This window comes from Sus scrofa, chromosome 13 (genome assembly GCF_000003025.6).
Source record: "Sus scrofa isolate TJ Tabasco breed Duroc chromosome 13, Sscrofa11.1, whole genome shotgun sequence".
NCBI lineage: Eukaryota > Metazoa > Chordata > Mammalia > Artiodactyla > Suidae > Sus > Sus scrofa.
The window spans coordinates 170,033,110-170,055,326 of record NC_010455.5 but is presented as its reverse complement, the minus strand read 5'-3'; the positions used below and the strand labels follow the sequence as shown (position 1 = coordinate 170,055,326).

General features: G+C 34.3%; 1 protein-coding gene across 4 annotated transcripts in view; it reads left to right on the top strand.

Annotated features, from left to right (window-relative positions):
• CADM2 (cell adhesion molecule 2) overlaps positions 1–22,217 on the top strand; it is a 1,071,168-nt gene that overhangs the window by 697,788 nt on the left and 351,163 nt on the right. The gene's annotated exons all lie outside the window — the stretch shown is intronic.

Here is a 22,217-nt window from a genome sequence, read left to right as displayed (position 1 = left end):
TAGGTTGCAGACATGGCTTGGGGCTGGCATTGCTGTGGCTGTGGCTTGGGCAGACATCTACAGCTCCGATTCGACCCCTAGCCTGGGAACTTCCATATGCCATGGATGGGGCCCTAAAAAAAAGGGCAAAAAAACAAAACAAAACAAAAAAAACTCGTCATGTTGCACACCTTAGATTTACACAGTATTGAAAGTCAGTTATACTCCAATAAAGCTCGGGGAGGTGGAAGATATTTGAAGACAAAATAGAAGGCTGTAGAGGAGATAAACAGGAAGGCAGCAGGAACAGCCAGTATGGAGATACATTGGTGGGAGAAAGTGAGCCAAGACATCGGGAAGATGACTACAGCCCAAAGGAAAGCAGATCCCAAGGCTAGAGAGGGTGAGGAGGTAGACAGTCTTGCATCATTCAAAGCATCTACTTTCTCATTACCCACATAGACTTGAAGAGGAACGTAAAGCAAAATATAAAGATTCCACATGTTTTCCCATAGTGATTTTAAAGTCCATGATAGCCTAAGGTCATTACAGTCTCAAGTACCTAAAACAAATGGTATTTTTTAATTTAAAAAATTGTGATTTGCCAATAATAACTTGGAACAGGATAATCTGAATTTTTAGAATTTTTACCTTAGATTAGAAATGCATGTGCACAAATAAATTGTGAAAATTATAATTAATGAGTAAACATTTTATAAAATATAGCTAACTGTTTTTAATTATTATACCCAAATTACTATTTTATATTATATATTGATTGTTCTATATTTTGGTTTGGATTCAAATAGTCTTGTAGAAATGATTATTTTTATTTTGTGTTTTGACTATCTAAGGGATAAATTATTAGATTTTACATTTGAACTACGATACAATTGGCTAAATAAAAATTTTTTAAAATCTCTAAAGTATCCTGCCAGGAAGTCACCAGGAATATCAATAAAGCAGAAAAGAAAAACTGCTATAGAAATGTTTGGGATCCAGAGAGCTGTTTTTTAAATAATTAATTTAGCTTCCTTGCTGTGACTTCTTGGCTTTTTGAAATACTAAAATGAGATCATTTAGATAGATGAAGGTAAAATTATTAATTTGTGATGAACATAGTGTCATGGTCTGTCAGCAATAAATATGTCCAAATATGATACTACCAGGATTTTTAATAGTATTTTTTTAATGATTTATATTGATTTGCCTACAAAGTTCATCATAAAATTTTTCTAACCACATTAATAGCCTTCCTGGTGAGAACAAAAAGCTCTACTTTTGTGTCATTCATGTGAATAAAATTATGAGCATCACAAAAGACATTTTGTATTTAACTATTGAATTTCTGTTTATAAAAAGATGATTGTCCTTTATGCCTATAAGTAAACAATTTTTTTAGATCCCATTTTGACTTAGCTAGGCCATTCTTAAGTTTTGTTGAGAGTATAGCAAAAGTACAAATATCTACACAGCTGATTTTATTTGTACTTTACTAAATATTTGTTAATATTTGACTAATGTTTGATTAACTTGTCTCACTCTTAACTCCATCTATTACTAGAATAATTAAAAAGTATCCACATACCAATTTTTCCTTTATACTCTTTGGACATATAAAACTATAACAAATCTGGTACTGATAAAAATTTAAAGAGTTACCTGGATATGAAAAGTGTCAATTTCTAAGATTATATTTAGTTCTTCTACTTCAGAAAGTTTAAACGTTGATACTTTACAGAATTTCAGGAATTCATTTAGTTTTTCAAATCTAAAACTTTCGCTAGCAATAAAAATCCATGTTTACTTTTTTCTGAATTTTTTTATTAAAGTATAATTGATCTACAGTGTGTAAATTTCTGCCATGTAACATAATGACTTAGTCATATATATATAAGTATATATATACATACACATATAAGTATATATATATATACACACACATACACACACACGTTCATTCTTTTTCTCATACTATTTTCCATCATGTTCTATCCCAAGAGATCGGATATGGTGCTTATACAGTAGGACCTCATTGCTTATCCATTCTAAATGTAATAGTTTACATCTACTAACTCCAAACTCCCAGTCCATCCCACTCCCCCATTCCCCCTTGGAAACCACAAGTCTATTCTCTATGTATGTGATTCCATTTCTATTTTGTAAATATGTTCATTTGTGCTACATTTTAGATTCTACATATAACTGATATTATATGGGGAATTTGTCTTTCTCTTTCTGACTCACTGACTGACTGACTTCACTTAGTGTGAAAATTTCTAGTTGCATCCATTTTGCTGCAAATGGCATTATTTGTTCTTTTTTATGGCTTAGTAGTATTCCATTGTATACATGTACATCTTCTTAACCCATTCCTCTGTTCATGGATGTTTAAGTTGTTTTCATGTCTTGGCTATGTGAATTGTGCTGCAGTGAACATAGGGGTGACTGTATCTTTTTCAGTAAAAGTTTTGTCCATATGTATGCCCAGGAGTGGGATTGCTAGATGATAAAGTAGTTCTATATTTAGTTTTTGAGGAATCTCCATACTGTTTTCCACAGTTGTTGTACCAATTTACATTCCCACTAACAGTGAAGGGGGGTTCCATTTCTTCACACCCGTTGCAGCATTTGCTATTTGTAGACTTGTTTCTGATGGCCATTCTGACTGGTTTGAGGTGGTACTTCATTGTAGTTTTGATTTGCATTTCTCTAATAACTAGTGATGTTGAACAGAAGACCTAAACAGACATTTCTCCAAAAAAGATACACAGATGGCCAGCAGGCACATGAAAAAATGTCCAGCATGCTTACTTTTAACTGTAGCTATTTAAACTTCTTTGAAAAATGCTTTAATTTCCAATATCTTTTTTAATGAGATATTTCAATGTAAAAAGAAAATAGTATTGAATATAAGTATCACTGTGTATTTAAACCACAGATTAGAGAGCTGATTTTTAGTAGCCAAGTGATACATGTTTGTGTTGTTCTATCTATTCTGTGTTCATGTCCACACATATATAATATACAGACAAAATTCTCTGTTTTATATCTTTTTCCTGGTGTTTTTTTTTTTTTCTGGTACTTTTCATAGAGTTGTCATTTAATAACAGTTTTTGTTGGTGGAGGTGAAGAAGAAATTAACAAATCAGAATGTCTCTGTGGGACAATATCCATACTGCAGATACTCATTAATTATAGCTAGTGTAACGCTATGACTAAAATGTTATCTAAATTTTATCATGGAATTTTAGTGGGAAAAGGGACTTTATTTTTTAATTACTCAATAAATTTTATTACACTTATAGTTGTACAATAATCATCACAATCAAATTTTATAGCATTTCCATCCAAAACCCTCAGTGCATCCCCCTACCCCACAACCTGTCTCATTTGGAAACCATAAGTTTTTCAAAGTCTGTGAGTCAGTATCTGTTTTGCAAAGAAGTTCATTCTGTCCTTTTTTAGATTCCACATGTCAGTGAAAGCATTTGATGTTGGTGTCTCATTGTATGACTGATTTCACTTAGCATGATAGTTTCTAGGTCCATCCATGCTGCTGCAAGGGACTTTATTTTTTAAATAAGTACATTTTTGTCTTGTGTGAGTGTGTGTGTTGATTGAGGAGCAGTGATTGGAAGGGAGAAGGAATAATTTGCATAGCTTGAATTTGAAAAAAAATCATTGCATATTTTAACTGCTATCAGATTTGCAATATATACAGGCTAATTAGAGAGACCATCCTTTAAAAAAAAATGATGCAGTATCACTTGACTTCTGGCACTCACTTGCACTGAGATAGCCAGCACTGGCCAGGCTGCTCATGGCTATTGAGGCTGCAGCGGAGACCTCAGTTTGATGTCCTCCTGATTCCCACTGATAGATCTGTGGCATTAGGCCCCTATGCCTAAGAATGGAAACACAACCTGCTAATTCCACAGAGCTTCTCTCCTTTATAATAAACATGCTTGCATTTGTCTTGTAATCAGTTTTACATCATAGAAATCAACACTCTGAGAGTGTAATGTTCATTTTGTCTACTTCCCTCCAAATACCAATAGGAAGCTTGAATTCTATTTGGCATAAAATCCATGCCTCCTGCTATCTATGTTATTCATTAAACTCTTGGTAATAAGATCTCTCTAGGAACTCATGTTTACTATTTTAAAATGTAATGCTATTTTGAGATTAAAATTTTTACCCTCCTTTTTTTTTTTTTTAAATTACCTTAAAAGTGTGTCATCCTAGATTATATATAACTTTAAGATGTTGCCTTCACAATGAGCTGTGGCATGGGACTGTAACTGCCTTGCCCAGGCTTACATAGGACACACTCAATAGTGTAGCCTAATTGAATGAACGTTTTCTATTTTATCACACTGTTCATATGTATTGATTTTATTGCCCATTAAAATACCTATGTTAGGAGTTCCCGTCGTGGCAGAGTGGTTAACGAATCCGACTAGGAACCATGAGGTTGCGGGTTCGGTCCCTGCCCTTGCTCAGTGGGTAAACGATCCGGCGTTGCCGTGAGCTGTGGTGTAGGTTGCAGACGCGGCTCGGATCCCACATTGCTGTGGCTCTGGCGTAGGCTGGTGGCTACAGCTCCGATTCAACCCCTAGCCTGGGAACCTCCATATGCCGCGGGAGCGGCCCAAGAAATAGCAATAACAACAACAACAGCAATAACAACAACAACAAAAGACAAAAAAAAAAAAAATGCCTTCTATCTACAGTACATATTTGTTTGAGTGAGTTTTTGGTTTTGCTTTTTAACCAAAGTAATTATTTTACAAGTTTCGGGATTGTCATCTGGTTGGATTCAACCAAATATTTGATATTGGTTAGATTCAACCAGTTCCTGATAAGTCAGGAACATAAGTATATTTTTAGCTTCACTTTTTTCATTATTTCCAACTTTATGTCATTCCCAGTATTTACCTGAGTCCTCCCTCTTATAATGTTATTAATTTCTCCAGATGCAATGAGAATTTGTTAATGCACAGAGATAGATCTAACAGAGTAGAGAAGCTGTTTTATAAGGACATGATTAGGAGAACAGCCTCAAATTATAGAATAATTATTTATTGATAATTTATAATACTGTATTAAGTTAAGCTAAGAGTAGAATTTAAAAATAATTAAAAGGAACAAAGAATCCCTAATGTTAAGAAGTGTTTCATACAGATTATAGGAAAAATATATATATATATATACATACATACATATAAACCTAAAATAGGAGACTTGTGCAAATATATCTGAAAAAACATAAAGCAAATTCAAAAGGGCAAAATGTATAATTGAATGGTAAAGGATGGGAATTAAGGATATATTCTGAATGGGATATGAATAGCCACATAAAATATCCTTGAAGAGTTTATGTTTGCATATCTTGGAAGGTAAGTTCAAGGACAAGACTTCCAAAAATGTGGTATGATGAAATAGTGATCCTCCCATTACTAGACATAGATAAGCAGCATCTGATTAATCATATTTTTGATGATTATGGTGGGAATTCATGAATTTTATGACAGGTCTGCTACCTGACCTCTATATTCTTTCTACCTTTGATATCTTATGATGAAGAATAAAGTTTTTAAAAATCATTTCTTTACCTATAACTATATTTAGATATCACAATAAATCAGAAACATATAGTCTAACCTCACAGGTATTCAGCAAAAATGAAAGAATAGAAATTCCTGTCCTAGCTCAGTGGGAAGAAATCTGACTAGCATCTATGAGGATACAAATTTGATCCCTGGCCTTGCTCAGTGGGTTAAGAATTTGGTGTTGCCATATCTGTGGTGTAGGGTGTAGACATGGCTCGGATCCCACATTGCTGTGGCTGTGGTGTAGGCCAGGAGCTACAGCTCCAATTTGACCTCTAGCCTGGAACCTCAATATGCTATGGGTGTGGCCCTAAAAAGACCCCCCCCAAAAAAAAAGGGAAAAAAAAATGAAAGAATACTACAGTAGTATGTTGAACAATGATTTGCCACACCACCTGGAATTGACAAGTAAGAAGCCATGTTTTGGAGAGACCCCTGTGTGCCATTAACATCAGATTAGTTTTCTTTGAGAGGTGGTAATTGAGTGGTGACTTGAAGGCATAGAATATGAGTAGATTGTTGTTCCAAGGGAGACATTTAGTAGGCAGTGAGCCAGGGAAACATAAAGCAACAGGAGAGTGATGGAGATGAGAGAGCCATCTTAACTGGCATGTCACTGTAGTCAGGACCTTACCTACCCTAAGGGGCTCAGTTATCCCAGCACTTACAAGGATTCTGGGCTATTTCTTCTAGAGTGGTGCCTATTTCCTAGTTCCAGTTTCATGCTGATTGCTAACTAGCCTTCATATTGTTAGTCTCCTATTAATACTAATCTTTGGGAGAAGACATACAGATGGCCAAAAAACACATGAAAAGATGTTTAGTATCACTCATTATTAGAGAAATGCAAATCAAAACCACTGTCAGGTACCACCTTACACCAGCCAGAATGGCCATCATCAAAAAGTCTACAAACAATAAGTGCTAGACAGGATACAGAGAAAAAGGAACCCTAGTACACTGTTGGTGGGATTGTAAATGGGTGCAACCACTGTGGAAAGCAGTATGGAGATTCTTCAGAAAACTAAACATAGAACTAACATTTGATCCAGCAATCCCACACCTGGGCATCTATCCAGAGAAAACCATGACTTGCAAAGACACATGTACTTCGATGTTCATTGCAGCCCTATTTTCAATAGCCAAGACATGGAAACAACCTAAATGTCCATCGACAGAGGAGTGGATCAAGAAGAGATGGTACATATACACAATGAACTATTACTTAGCCATTAAAAGCAATGAAATACAGGCATTTTTAGCAACATGGTTGGACCTAGAAATTATCATGCTAAGTGAAGTCAGCCATACAATGAGACACCAACATCAAATGCTTTCACTGACATGTGGAATCTTAAAAAAAGGACAGAATGAACTTCTTTGCAGAACAGATACTAACTCACAGACTGAAAAACTTATGATTTCCAAAGGAGACCGTTTGGGGGGTAGGGGGATATGCTGGGGTTGTGGGATGGAAAGCCTATAAAATTGGATCGTGATGATCATTGTACAACTATAAATGTAATAAATTCATTGAGTAATAAAGAACTGGATTAAAAAAATAAAAATAAAATAAAATTTATAAATTAACAGACAAAAAAAATACTAATCTTTGGGGTCCTTACACTTTAATTACCTAATACATCATGTCAAATCTACCTTCTAAAAATACCTATGTGTTTAATAATCCTTAGTGATGGTCCATATCTGTTCCATATAGCCTGATAGTAAATTTCATCCATAATAATATTGCTAATAATTATTTACTGAAGATTTTAACATGTACAAGGACTGACTAGATTATCTCAATTATCATAAAAAAAACTATGAAATTGGCAACTTTGGCACACATGCCCTAGTATTTCATAGTATGTTGTCTGTATCAGTTCATTCATTTGATTACTTATTCAACAAATATTAAATGTATGTTATGTATTAAACACTAGTGTAGGATGGTAGATCTTAATGAGGGGCAATTTTGTACTCTAAGAGATATTCATCAATGTCTGGAGATTTTTTTGTTGTTGTTATATCTGAAGGGAGTGGCTACCAGCACCTGTTGAGTAGTGGTCAGTAATGCCACTGAACTCCCAGGCACAGAGCAGCCTCCACAACAAAGGATTATCCTGCATCACATGTCCATCATTCTCAGATTGACAAACCATGATATAATGTTAGCAGATGTAGTGCCTAACAAATCAGACACATCTCTGCCCTTGTAGAGAGTATGCCATTATTTCAGGATTCAGATATAAAATCAATATTCACTAAATGAAATACATAGGTATTAAATGTGAGAAATCTATGGAAAAAATATTTAAGATACTATAAAAATAAGAGGGATTAATTTATACCTTTTTGCAGGGAAGTGTCAGGGAAGCCTTTTTTAGAAAGCAATATTTAAACAGAAATCTAATGGAAAAACAAGAGTTCACAGGGCTAAGTGTGTGCAGAGGATCTGAAGAGGAAAGGAGCATGACATTTTTGAAGAGAAGGGGAAAAGCCAGTGGGAATGGCCCAGAATGAACTCTGGGTGTGTGGGGGTAAAGGAGGAGCTGGTCTCTTCCATATGTATTTATCGTTTCTCCCTAATAAGTTTGCAAATTTCCATGAGGAGAACATGACAAAGCAGTATTTGTTTTCTATTTTGTGGAACACTTGGAACAATATTGGGACGTGATAACTCCACAATAACTTTTTGCTAACTTGACTTGTGCATTTTTCCTAGGAATCCAATTTCTAGATTGTATTATGCCTGTTTCCACTTTGGGGGCATTGTAGTACCTTTGACAATCTTTCCGATTAATTCGGGGATTGCTTCCCATCTTAGACCCAGCCTGAGTGCTGCCATTTGTCAGGCAGGCACCGTGTCTGCAGACCGCCTGGGGCTGCACTGAGCTTTTTATACAACCACTATTAGTAAATCACTTCTTGTCAGCTGGCCTTATTTTGGAATTTGAATAAAAACCATAGATTTTTGGTATTCTTCCTAAAGAATTTTTACTAAGTACCATTTTCCTCTCTGAGTATTTGTAAAATTTTTAAATAATAAGGCAAATAGTCACTTTGCTATATGAAAAATTCAGATGATTATTAAATTCCTGAATTATCACAATCCATTTAATACTAGGAGTTAGCAAACATAAGTACTCATAAAATATTTTAAGATAAAGAAAAGAAAAATTCTTTGGAATATGAGATTTGGGAGGGAAAATTTTTCAGTTATTAACATTGGAGAGTGAATTTTTCAAAGGTCTTTGTTAGATACAGGTAAATGTTCTAAAAAGAATACTTTTGATTCATTCCCAATACTCCCTTAATTTATATTATATTTTATAAAGGAAGTGAAGGTGTAGATTTAGATCAGTGAATTAAAAAGTTCTTCACATTTCTAAAAAAATGATCAATACATAATTTATGTAACTTAAAATGAAAGAATCATCTTGGGTTGAACTGGAATTTTTGATTAAGCTTCTTCTAGAGAAAAGATAAAGGATCTTTAAATTTTGATAAAAGGAATAATCTGTTTCCATTGTAATATGTAAATAAAATACTTTTAGGAACAGCTGTATGTCCCATATGTAGTTGATCTCCAGCAACTTAAGTATGCCAAATTTTAATATTTTGTTAGATTACTTTCTTCAATGTTTTTTAGTGTACTTAGCAGTTAGTCAGTGTTCTATATGGTACATAAATATTTATGAATAAGAGGATGAATAAATAATTATTAAAGGTCAAATTTTGTCATACATGTAAATTGACAATTTGTGTGTATATATATGTATATATATATATGCATAGACATACACACACAGCCTTTTTCATATTATCTTAATAGAACTTTGCTTTAGGCAATATTTACAGAAATTCAAGTCTCTATCACTTTGCTATTTCTTCGTTCTCTTGATTTCATGAATTGCTTGCTTTCTGAAGTTAGCCTAATATTCTTCCAAGGCTGCAAAAATGGTGCGGATTTATCAAAAGGTCAATTCAAGCTCATGTTTCTGTAGCCTCTTGCCACCCAGGGGATAAGGTTCCTGACAGAGGGCTGTGTAATCACTTCAGAGAATACTGATGTTTGAAGGAGTAAAAAGGAACAAAATATATGAAAAATTCATGGTCCTTCATTGGCATGCATACTGTTACTCGATTTTCATCAGACAGTAAATGAGAAGAACCTGAAGTCTTGTTTGTGTTAACAGAGCTCTTTTAAATGCTGGACAGCCCCTGTAAATAAACGCTCAGCATGTCATGAAAAATTCTACCACTGCATACAAGAATAGATTTTGTCACATTGTGGCCTAAATATAGGCAGTGATTTTCATGACTAGCCAGTATTAATAAAAAAATTTACATTAATAAGAAAATGCATGGAAGAGATGATGCATCATGAGATAAAGTTACCATATAGGGTCCAGAGGCTGGTGTGAGATTTACAGTTCATTAAGCATGCTGATTATATTCAGAATTAAATTAATATAGAGAGATAAGAAGAATATCAGTTTTTGCAAGTATATTTGGTAAAGCACTTTCTGCCTAATCTTTGAGCTAAGTGTTGCAGGTGAAGTTGAAGAATTTTCCATCTATAACAAAATTTAATGAACATATTGAATTGAAGTTCAGAGTTAGTGGCATGCATTAAATATTCAGTTTTCTCTAAATGATAATCATCTTTAAGTCATATATATGTGAATAAGGGGCAATGTGTGATTTATGATATTAGAGTAGCAGAGCCTGTTAGAGCTGAAAGTGACCTTAGAAATCATCTAAAATCGTCTGCTTCATTTTGCAGGTGATGAAACTGATGCCAGTAGAGTCAAATGATTTCTAACCTTTTATAAGAAATTTCTGAATTTTTTTTATTATTTTCTCCCTCTACTAAACTATTTTATTTCTTATTACCACAGAAAAAAATAAATATCACACTTTTATTGTAGAATCCCAAATTAAGTTCTGGTTCATTGCTTCCTATTTTTAGTTATTTCCAGGTTAAAATCATTACAAAAACATAACAATGAGTTTATGCAAATAGATGAACTATTTCATATAGGTGGCTTGTTTAGGAAGTAGAGAAAAATGTGCTAAAGGGCTCAACATGCATTTTACACTATGTAAGAGGCAGGCATTTTTATTTAGTTGTTGATCTGTTGCTTTTAGCCATGAAGCAAGGAAAGTGCTTGGTTTGCTTTTCTCACAGATTCATTCCTCATATGTCTTAGAGTGACACAAATAGACAGGCTGACAACAGATTTATTACCTAAAGCTTAGCTGAAAAATTAAATGATACAGCTAAAAGTCATAGTCTGCCTTAAGCACCCGCCTGCCATTACAGGAGTGAGTGAGCACTGAAAAACCCAGCATAATAAAGTGGTAAAATATTTGGTAGAAAAAGAGATTGGGAGTAAATCACTAATTGGATCAGTCTTGACTGATTGACCAAAATAGGAAAATAATTCTTTAAAAATCTGTCCATCTTTAAATTATTTGCCTTCCTAAACAGAGAGGGAAGTCTAGCCCTTTCAAGTAATCTATTAGGTTATCTCTCTACATTTTTACAATGTGACAGAATTTTTTCATAGGAATTTACCATATTTCCTTAGATCTGTTGAGCATTACAGCGTGCTCATTTCAGCAGAGTGGTATGTGAAGGTGTTCACTAAACTGAAGTGAGAAACCAGAAGGATGTTTAATTTACATATTTTCAGATGATACTGCATATATTAAATACATAATTTAAGGTAGCTAAAAATAATTATTTGTTCAGTAAAAAGTGCTAGAATGCTAAATTTTTTCTTATTTATATTGAATATCATAATAATTTTTGAAGTGAGATTGATTCTAAAAGCTTCCTTTTAAAATATGAACCAAATTAGCATTCTCTACTTAGCACAAAAATAGTCTTGAATCCTACTTTATTAAGGATAGTTTTGCATGTCTTTCTTTTATACTGTTTCAAGAGGAGCATTTAATGACTTGTGTTCCTTATATTTTTAATTTCTACAATTATTATAGATTTATAAGAAAGTAAAAGTATGTTCAAGTTAGGAAAATTTGGGTTGGTGTGAACAACAGGAAATTTAATCTCATGTCTTACTGAGATGTGCCCACACTTTCCCCTTTTTATGATTAAGTAAAAAAAAATTATTCAGAAAGAGAAGCATGTCTCAATATACCAATATACCTATGCAGTATGGATGAAATAATATAAACAGAATAAAAATATTTTTACTGTGAATGCTACCTATATAATAAGTATATATGATCACAGAAGTATAACTTAGAGGGTGCTACATTCTAAATAATTGAACTTTTCTACTTTTATTCTGGGGTAAAATAAAGGTGAAGGAGTTGGGGGTGAGAGGAGGCAGGCCAAATAGTTTTGACAGTTTGCTATTCCATCTAAAAGCCTCAGAGTTCCCTAATGTATTTATTCAGAATTATCCTCACACGATACTGTTCTTTATGGTTGTCTGATTTGCTTATATGATACACTGTCTTAGGTTAAAAACAGAATGGGTGCAATAGAACTGTGTGAGTCTTTTTTTGATGAATAGAACCATTAGTGGAAATCTAATAACTTTAGACATAAAATATTGATCTTACTCTACTTAGTCTCATGAATTCTTTCAAAATTATAATATCTGATATTTTCAAGATCATGTGAAAAGCAAAATACAAGGCTGAAGTTTGCTCTTCAAATTATGACTAATTTATCCTTTGTGACGCTGAAGGTCAAATTCTTTTATTGAATAATTATGGAATATTTAACATGACAAAATGCTCAAATTGCCTAGGATAAAAAAATGAACCAACCAGGTGCCAAGAAGAAAACTGTCTTTTTCTGCTTGCAGATGTGTTCTTAATTCTCTCAAGTATATAGAAAACAGTAGAAATGTTAGTAGAATCTGGATAGCCTAAATTTTGGTCTTTTCTTTTTAATCCTATGAGATGTGACTCTTAGAAAATTAACCCTTTAAACAAGGTATCACCATGATTATTCAGTATGTGATAATGTTAGGTCTAGATCTATGTGTTCTGTGTGTGTTTGTGTGTCTGTGTAATTTAGCAGAGAGCTATCCTCCTCAGCAACCCCTAGGAATTATTTCTTCTGAATGTCATTGTAGCGATATGATACAATGTGTTCACCACTATTCACAGGCCAGCCCTAATGTTTGCAAGGTTTGTAACCAGAGAACGAATGTCCACATACAATAGATCTTAATATTTTAAAATTTCAAATCATGCTAATAAACTGTAATTAAAATATGTTTGAACACACTACGGTGACAAATATTCCATCCTAATGATCTGGAAGAATTGATTTTGGATTGATTAGGATACTTAGGTTTCTTTAAATTCCTCACTTAACATGGTGATGCAGATCGAGCTGGCTCTGGTCTTTATGCACTCACCTTTCTACCCCAGACTACCTTTTTTATAAGAGAAGTCTTTGAAAAAGTGGATACCCCGTGTCAAAGTCCTGCATCCATATCCTTAAAGAGGATTACCTATTAGTTTGGCAGTGGGTAAACCAGAGGAGAGACCCAATTGTGTTCCAGGGTCTTATGTACATGGAACATAGTCTGGAGCCTTGCTCTTCAAAATGGCCCCCTACAAACAGAATCAATGAAGCCAGATCTTACTAGAAATGTGAAATCTTTGGCTGCACTTCAGTATTACTCAATCAGAATCTTTGTTTGAAAGGATCCCCAGTGATTCCTATGTGCATCATTGTTTGAGACTCATTGGTTTAAAAGATGGCAGTGTGTTATCACCTACTCCAGCTGGGCACACACACAACTTTACCTCAGACTTTTCTCCCTGTGATATCACTAACTTCCAAATCTAGGTTGTGAGATACATAAAGACATATCTTAGTCACCACTGTAGCAACTGGTTGTTTTGTTTGGCTTTCTGAATAAAATTTCAGTCTAAAGACATGTTCTAATAGAATAAATATACCATGCAGTTCAAACATTCTATCTCATACTGATAGGAAATAATTACTGTAATAGGAGACCTCAATTTAAACAAGCAAATAATTTCATTTGGCTGTAGAGTTTTCAACAAATGTATTATTTGTTTTCTCCTTAAAGGCATACACTTACATTCTGTTCTATACATGTAAGTACATATATTTTGCTTCATGAAGTATACCAGCAGCTGTTGATTATAGCCCAAATGATAGTTGTATAAATTTGCTGACTACCACACGGTTCTTTGTGTTTAGCACCTAATATATTTCTAACATCTAAGACTGCAGTTAAAGTTTTATCATTGATTTTTTTTTTATTTTAGTTTTACCTCAAGTCTTCCTTCACTTTCTGGCAGTATTAATCATCTACATTTTGAAAAAAAAATCAATATTATGGCCATGTTTGTAGTCTTGGTTGCCTTACATGTACTTTTTTAAATAACAGCATTATTTAGTATCCTTAAAGTGTTAATTTTTTTCTTATTATTTTATTTATTTTTTAAATGATTTTTTTTTTTTCCATTATAGCTGGTTTACGGTGTACTGTCAGTTTTCTATTGCACAGCATGGAGACCCAGTTACACATACATGTATACATTATTTTTCTCACATTATCATGCTCCATCATAAGTGACCAGACTAGTTTCCAGTGCTACACAGCAGGATCTGTGGAGATAAAATAACAATGGTAAAAAAGAAGTAATTAAAAATGTGGTAAGGGGAAAATATAATAGGATGAATTTCTATTTCATGTGAGAATGAAAGATTTGTCAGAATAACATAATTCAAGAGGAAATAAAGGACGTTTGGAATTTTTACATTCTTAGAAGGAAATATGTGTATAAATTCTCTGACTGATTAATAAGTAATATTTGATGTGTTTTATTTTACTACGTGGAAGAGGAAGACATTCCAAAGCAAAATAAATCAGTGTGACAATGAGAATATAAAATTGAAATGTGTGGATGACTTATATATGCATAGTGTTCCTGCCATTTTTTTTTTTTCGTCTTTTTATAGCTGCATTTGCAGCATATGGAAGTTCCTCAGCCAGGGGTCAAATTGAAGTGGCAGCTGAAGTCCTACACCACAGCAACACTGGATCCAAGCCACATCTGTAATCTATGTATGCTGCAGTCCCCAGCAATGCTGAATCCTTAATCCACTGAGCATGGCCATTATTGAAACTACATCCTCACAGAAACAAAGTTGTGTTCTTAACTCACTGAACCACAATGGGAACTCCACTCCTGCTGTTTTGTTTTTGTTGTTGTTTTGGTTTTGTTTTTGTTTTTGCTTTTGCTTTTTAGTGCCTCACTTGCAGCATATGAAATTTCCCAGGCAAGGGGTCAAATCACAGCTGCAGCTGCTGACTAAAGCCACAGCAACTCCAAATCCTTGCCATGTCTGTGGCCTATATTACAGGCCAGGGCAACACCAGATCCTCAACCCACTGATCAAGGCCAGGGATCAAACCCATGTCCTCATGGATACTAGTCAGGTTTGTTACCATTAAGTCATGACAGGAACTCCCCCCTGATGTTTTAACTTCAGCAATCTAGAGTTCTTCAGCTTGATTTTTCAGAAAGCTGGCATTCTAAAACTTAATGACTCATGGACCATAAGTCCAAAATAGGCACCAGGTATAAATATATTCACTCAAAACTCAGTAGTAAGATAAACATTCCATTTAAAAATATATAAAGGACTTGCACATTCCTTCAAAAAAATATGATGGCAAAAAGGCAAATGAATAGACAGCTTATATAATTTGTCATTAGGAAAATCCAAATTAAAACCAAAATGGAATACCATTACATACATACTATAATGCCTTAAATGAAAATGTCTGAGTACACCAAGGTACACAAAGATACACCAAGTGTTGGTGAGCATGTCAAGGAACTGGAACTTTTATAAACTACTGCTGGGAATGAAAAGTTCTACATCCACTTTGGTAAACCATTTGGAAGGTTTTAAAAATTAAACAAACAAAAAATAAATTAATGAATTAAACACACTCTTTTCATATGACCCAAGCTTTCCACTCCTAGGCATTTACCCAAGAGAAATGAAAACATGTTCATGACAAAACTTGGCTATAAATGATCATAGCAACTATATTTTTAATAGCCAAAAAATGCAAACAGCTCAACTGTCCATTAACAGGTAAATGGATAAACAAATTATGGACTACTCATATACAGAAATACCACTCAAAATACAAAGAAAAAATCTGTCAGTGCGTCCAACAACATGGATGAAGCTCAGTCTTATTGACTTGAGTGAAAGAATACTGACAAAAAGCACATATTGTAGAGATTCAATTTATAAAATTTTAGAAAATGAACACTAAATTATAATGACAGAAAGATGAGTGGTGCCTGGGGATGAAGATAGGGGTAGCAAAAGGCAAAAAAATGGTATCAGCAGGCTTTAACTATGTGCAATTTATCGTGTGTAATTTTTTATATGCTAAGCTATTGTAGAAATACTGCAAAGATAAAATAGTGATAAGTTGGGCCTCAAAGCAAGAACAAAAAAAGATAATATAGCTCAACATTCTATATTTTTATGTAGTGTGTGTGTGTGTGTGTGTGTGTGGAGAGAGAAGGAAAGTGAAATATGAAATGAGGTTAGGCTGGAGGCATCATAGAGGACAGATAAGATTAAGCATTGCAGGACAGTTGGAGCAGAGGTTATCAAGAGTTATAGATGACAGAATAAAAAAAGTACAGAAAGACAGGTTGAGGCTAGATTGGAAAATAATATGGATTTTTCATTGAAAATAAGGAATTGCTGGGTCATGACATGTTTAGAGCTGTTCTTTAGGAATGTCTAAGGTTGTGGTATAGATTTGATAGAAAAAAAATAAAGATACTGAAAATGAGCAGATCAATTATGAGGCAATTATTAAGGTGTAGGAAGAACCAATAAAATCCAGTTGTGTTGAAAGGCAGAATCTATGGAGAACATGATGAATAAGGCATGCTTCTTCTTCCCAGAGACACACATATGATATACAAGTACAAAGTCATTTATAAAGTAATAAGGAGCTTGGTAGGATGGGGACAGTGAAGATGGAAAACAGAGCAGATCCTGAAAGGAAATTGGAAAGTACAGTATTTGGATATGATTGGATCTAGAGAAGAAGAGAAGCCAAGGATGACTTAGGTCTTATGCTGATAGTCTCTAAAGAGAGATACAAGGGAAATGCAATAGGCAGTTGATTAGGAAGAAGTTGCTTCCTGATTTTCTACTACGAGAGAGGAAACTGAGAAAGGAGATAGCAGAGCTTTCTCAGGATTGAGGCTAATGAGTAAAATCAGCAGAATGACTCTACCTCTAGAGCAAACCTCAGTGACTTGCCTGCATGGGAGATTCAGATTCATTGTGAAGCTAGTAAAGCATATGTAAGTACAGGAGTTTCTGTGGAAAGAATGAATAATAAAGGAAATTTAGAGAGAGGTGGTGAACACTGAAGTTTTGATAAAATTTCAAACTTGATATTGGAGACCAAAGAACTACATGAAGGTTAAGCAGCTGAAGCTAAGTGCAGACCTGATGAATATTATAGTAAAATCACAGGTATGATAAGATTCAAAATGATTAATATCAATAAAAGGCAATCAAAACACACAAGTGGTTACAAATAGGAGAAGGAGAAATATTGACAGAGTAGAAATTAATGTCATGATATCCTAGTTGATGAGAGGAACAAAACTGAGTATAAAAGCAAATGTATTGCTTCCTAGCAACTAAGATAAAAAGAGAAACAATGGGAGTTCCCCCATGTGGTGCAGTAGGTTAAGAATCTGACTGCAGTGGCTCTGGTCACTGCAAAGGCACGGGTTTAATTCCCGGCTCAGTGAGTAAAGGATCAGGTGTTGCCATAGCTATGGCATAACTTGTTGCAGCTGTGGCTCAGATTCAACCCCTGGCCCAGAAACTTCCATATGTCATAGGGGTACATCCACAAATTTTTTTTTTTTTTTTTTTTGTCTTTTTGCTATTTCTTGGGCCGCTCCTGCGGCATATGGAGGTTCCCAGGCTAGGGGTTGAATCGGAGCTGTAGCCACCAGCCTACGCCAGAGCCACAGCAACGCAGGATCCGAGCCGCGTCTGCAACCTACACCACAGCTCACGGCAACGCCGGATCGTTTACCCACTGAGCAAGGGCAGGGACCGAACCCGCAACCTCATGGTTCCTAGTCAGATTCGTTAACCACTGCGCCACGACGGGAACTCCAAAATTTTTAAAATAATAATTAAAAAAAAGAGGAACAATATATTACATGGCTCCTGTTGTCTGTTAGGCACAGGTTTGATTGTTAGGAGAAACAAATTTTTCTGGGACACGGAAACATTATTGATGGCTGATTTCCCCTGAAAACTGGGTTTTCTATTCCGTTCCAGCAGAGCAACAGTTATCCCATTGGGCAAATTAGAAAAAGGTACCCCCTCCCTGGCAGGAAGGTGCACATTTTGGGGTGAAGAACTTGGCAAGAGGATGGCAGTTTGGGGAGAAAAGAAAGAAAAGCTTTCCTTAGACTCCTCACAGCCACCTCCAAGGCCATGTCTTAGCCAATTAAGTGCAGGTCAAAATTCAGCCAGACATGTTTATGCAGGGCACATTTTGCACTGCCTAGCAATTCTGTATCTATTAAGGTCATGTAACCCACAAGTTTTGTGAAATCTTGATTTTGTGATACTAAAAGTGTTGAAGCCACTAAAGAAAAAAGAAAAACAAAAAAAATGAAGTCAAATATCTAGGTGTAGAAAATATTGGGAAAAAAGAATGTTATGACTTTTAGAGTATATTTAAATATTTTAAACCCCAGTCCTTTTTAATTAATTCACCCTGCAGTTTTAATCTTTCTTTTGTTGTACTGAATTTTTTTATTTTGAAGTGTGGTCTGGTGAAATCATCAATTTAAATATATGTTGATCTAATGCATCTTGTTTATACACAATGTGCATTCAAAAATTTACCCTCTGGTTACTCATGACCAGTTATGTCTATTCCAAGGACCAGAGGCCATTAGGGTTTCCTTATCAGATAAGAAACATCAAATGCACAGCTCTATTTTAGTACTTACCCCGATTCTAGTTCATTCTCCCTGAGGTAAGAATTGAGGTAAGCCCAATAATTTATTTTGATGGTACAAACTAAAAGGATATTTTCACCTTCTCCCACTTCTCACCCTACTAGTTGTTCCAAATGCTACAGAAAAATTACAGAGAAATCAAGATATTTTCTCAAGAAATAGCTATAAGGAGGGATCTGACTAGCTTTCGGTTGTTTCTGTGAAATTCTGCAGATATTTCTAATATTCTTCTAAATTAAAAATTTTTTTAGAGTTCCCTTGTGGCTCAGCAGGTTAAGGATCTGGCATTGCCACTGCTGTGGCTCAGGTCATGGCTGTGGCACAGGTTTGATACCTGGCTCTGGAGCTTCCACATTGCCACAGGTTTAACCCCCCAAAATTAAATAAATAAATAAAATAAAATGTTTTCTTTGAGACCAGCTCTGTCTTCAGACTAAGGAGCAGTTTGTCTTTTTTATCTGTTATAACAACAGTGATTTAAATAAAATATAATACAAAACAAATTAGTGTGTGTTATGGACTGAATTATGTTCCTCCTACCTCTGCATTTCTATGTTAGAATCCTAATCACCTAACATGACTGTATTTGGAGGTAGGACCTTTAAAGAGGCAGGTAAGATTAAATGAGGTTATACAGGTAGGGCCTTAATCCAATGTAACCATTGTCCTTTTAAGAAGAGGGAAAGACACTCAGGAGGCATGCACAGAGAGAGGCCATGTGAGGACCTAGCAAGAAGGGCTATCTATAAGCCAAGGAGATTGGGTTAAGAGAAAACCAACCATGCCAGTATCATGTTCTTGGACTTTCAGTCTCCAGAACTGTTTGAAAATAAATTTTGTTGTTTAAACCAGTAATCTGTGATATTCTATTATATAGAGAAATTTTAGAAACTATGCATGTATGTTATTTGACTTTTCCATTTTGAAGATAGGAAGACAATATCAAAGGAATAATAAACTGGAAATTAAAGAGTATTCTTAGGTCAAGGATTCTAATCCTCTTTTTGATTCTGGGTTCTTTCATTCTTCTTTTGTTGGACTTCCTTTTTTCGAAGTTTGAAGCACATAGTATTTTCAGAAGAAGTGTATACTAAAAATTGAATGAACCAAAAAAGTATTGTTTTGCCTTTCAGTATAGAGAAATATGTTGCCTCCATATTTATATTTTTCTTGACGTAGTTTATTTCAGGCTCCATCATACCTTGTTTGAACTATTGCAAGAACTTCCTAAGTGGTCTAACGTTCTTCATTCTTTACATGACAAAATTACTCTCTTAGAACATAACATCGATTGTCCTAAAACTTTACTCAAGAAAAAAACATAGAAAAAACAAAAATTCATAATATGTTTCTATAACCTACAAAATACAGTTCAATTAATTGGCATAATATTCACAGTCCTTCATTTTGTCTTTTGACTCTGAATTCCCTTACAATGTCCTCACATACTTTGGAGCCCAGAGTGGAAGAGTTTAACACTCCACCTTCTGGTACTTCTCTCTGTTTGCTGTGCTGTTGCCTAGGTTTGAAGTATGTACCCACCCCACTTCTTATTAAGATACTACTCATTTTTCAAATTTGAACTCTTATAACACTCTCCTTCTGGTAGGATTCTTCCATCATCATAGTGAAAGTTAGTTGTTCCTCACATTTTATGTAATTGATCTTGGTTTATAACTCATTATTGCCATCATATACCATATCACATTAGCAATTATGACTCTGGTGACCTTAAACTTCTAAAAGAAGTTCCTTATTTCTGTGGACTAATACTAGGAAAGGGATTGTATGTGTTCAGTAAATTGACTAAAAGTTATAAAATAATCTATATTTGAAAGAATATTGCACATAAAATAACTAAGTATAGTTTCATATGAAAACAAACTATTTTTAGGTGTGTTTTATAACAACATGTTAGAAGAATATAGTTTTCCCTTTATTTAATGATTGGAATTCCTATAAATTACTAGTTATGCATTAAATAGTTTTGTTAGTGAGTCAGTACATTCTTTTGCTCCTTGATTTTTATGAAAAGTTAAAAAATGTGTTTATTCTTTAAGTTGACTTTAGGTTTCATGTAAGTATGACATCTGCCTAAGGTATTGGTAATGAATAAGACATAACATCTTATGCATGTCTGTATTAGATTATGGTATCACATAGGTACTAGATGATGGCCAGGTTGGACTATAAAATCTAGACTATATGCTTGAAAGTGTTTCAACTCATCTTAAAAATTAAAGAAATACATTTTATGCTATAGTGTTATATTTCTTTGAAATACTTTCACAAACAGAGAGCCCATATTATTAAGGTCATTGTGACTATATTACAAGTTGAAGATTCTAAACTTGATAGAGCCCTACTTACTGTTATAAGCACTACTATATTGTCTAAGTTTCTGACTGCAGGTATTAGGCAGATCTATTAACTACTCTGTACATAAGATGAACAGTATTGCAGCTAGATTATATCTTTCATGGATGAAAGAAATATATTTTTACCCTTGTAATTCATTCATGGTTTTCTAGATCCATAATCCCCTAGGGAGTGTCATGAATCCACATAATGTTCCAAATGGTAGATATTGCATTTGTATCTTTGATTTAACTGACAGATGTATAAAGTCATATGCAGCTAGATGACCTCGCAATGAACATGAGGCTGTGAATCTTGAAAAATGTCAGCTATTCCAGCTGAGGTAGATGTACAATATAATCAAACAAATCTAATTCCAATTTACTCCTATTTTAATTGCATGTATCCTGAAGATATTAGTAACAGTAAAGAAATGACCCATTTTTGAATATTTGTGAAATAATACACAGAAACAATGGATAAAGAAAAATAATTAGTTTTTGTTGTTCTTCTTTAGTGAGGATTATAGACTGTGTAATACTTGGTGTAGCAATTACTTCTTTACATGGCAATAGTTAGACATCATCATGGCCTTCCCCTTTCCAGAATTTGGAATGGCAGAGAGATTGGGGTATGGGATAGACAAAAAGCATGTTCGTAGATGCAAATTATTGGTGATCTATTTCTTGGATTGCTGGTATACTTCTCTGGTTCGTTATGTAACATTTTATAACTTATATATGCATGTGTTCATAATTTTGTATAGCTCAAATAATTACATTTAGAACATGTATAAGAAGGAAAAGGAGTGAGACTGATTTCTTTGTTCCCTCATCCTGCATTGGTCACTGAAGTGAGTGTGTGTGTTCTATCAGCTTTGAGTTGCTTGATTACTGATTCAGTAATAATTTAAAGTAAGCTCAACTATAGAAAGATTCGACTCAGTGTTCTCACTGATTAGACCGTGTGATCTCCTCAGGCCAGTTATATACCAAAATTCTTAGTCATTTAAAGAACAGACACTTTACTGTATCTTATGATTTTGAAGATCAAGAATTTAGGCAGGACACTGTTGGGGAATTCTAATTTTGATGGCATCAAAGAAAGTCACCTGCAGATATTCAGCTGGTAGAAGGGCTGGTCTGTAGAGTTCAAGAAAGTTTCACTCACAACTGACATGTC